Raw genomic sequence first — 1601 nt, 5'->3', positions numbered from 1 at the left:
GCGTACATTATTTTGATATTGAAAAATGCATGCTAAACCTACGTTTGGGATCCATCTGGCCCATTCGTAATGAAAAACAGTTCATCATTTGTCATCTGTGTATAGCCTCAGGCTTAGTCCAGACTCCAATTTGTAATGTCTGTAGTTTAGCCCACACTGTGACAGTGCCAGAGGTGCTATATAGCATTCACAGAAACACACCCAATAAACAGAGGGTCTAGGAATAGAAATGCTCTTCTGAGACCCTTAAACTGCATTCCCACTGAGCACAGACGTCAATTCAACATCTATTCCACATTGGTTCAATGTTTTGTCGTTGAAATGACGTGGATACAACGTTGACTCAACCAGTGTGTGCCCAGTCAGTTCATGTCCCAGCTCCATACATTTTTCAGTAGGCCTTTTACTCAGCCTGTATGTAAATGTATTTTGGAGGGAGAATTTAGCCTGGCCTCCATTTATATAAATGGAGGCCAGGCTAAATTCTCCCTCCAAAATACAATATTTTCTCAAAATACAATATTAACAAAACCGCTTAAATATAATATGACTGCACTTCAAAGCTAGTTCTCACTTGCCAATGTCTAATTGATAGCTTGAGAGCAGAGGCTTCTAACCTTGAATTTAGCAAGGCGGCGGCTGCGAACAAACCCCACCCGCCGCCTCTTCGTTGGTGCTATAGCAGATAATTCATGTGCATTCCCCAATTAGAGATGATTTGTAGCGGAGTCCGGGCAGCGAGCTCCTTGTTGGCGATTTGTGTCTTGGCAGGGGAGCTTGTTTTCAACTGCGTTGCTAGGGGACGCGGGGAACAGCAGACATAGGTTAGGTTAAACCAGGGCAGTTGCTGCGGAGGCCCAGGCAGAGACAGACCTGCACTGTCTGACGGAGTCTATCGGCTGGGAATGGGATCAAAGGTCAAAGGTCTGTCAACGCTAGGAAGGTTTCAGTGCTCTAAACCTGCTCTAAAATACAGCTCACAAACACCAAGGAGTCATGGATGAGGATAAGGAACTGTCTGTCACACATTCACAGTGTGGTTCTACAGAGGTGCAGACATGTCATTTTATATTAAGTGAAAGGCAATGTAGTTTAAACAGGCAGGGGATAAATCATGAATTGGAGGTCACCTGTTTTTCATGTTTACTGCTGTTGAAATGTGATTTGGCAATATTCAAGTACCAGCATACAGCCTCCAAAACATGTCCTGATATGACCTAAAGGTTGAGCCAAACTAAGTGAGCCTTGTGTTCCAGTCTACTAAACCAGTGACAGCATTGGAAACTCTGACGAGAGGAAATAGAACTCCACTTCAGAGTGGCAGTGAAATGAACTAACATATTACTGTAATGCAGTTTGAATGAATATCCTGTCCGGCAGTAGTACACACATTGGAGTAGTCCACACACTGTGAGCCTTCAACACCGTGGGTAGAGATCAAGCTGAAGACACTGTGTCCCTTTTGCTAAAAGAGAATGGACATGCGCTACCTGAGGTTATTCAATCAAACCGCAGACCTAAAGTTAGGTCGAGGTGAATAACAGACAGCAAGAAAAGGAGAAACATTTAATCCTATGCCAAGAAAATTAAAAGACGCCATC

This window comes from Salmo salar, chromosome 14 (assembly GCF_965601325.2).
Source record: "Salmo salar chromosome 14, fSalSal1, whole genome shotgun sequence".
In the NCBI taxonomy this organism is placed as follows: Eukaryota; Metazoa; Chordata; class Actinopteri; order Salmoniformes; family Salmonidae; genus Salmo; species Salmo salar.
The sequence above is the reverse complement of the archived record's forward strand: the minus strand, read 5'-3'. Positions refer to the sequence as shown.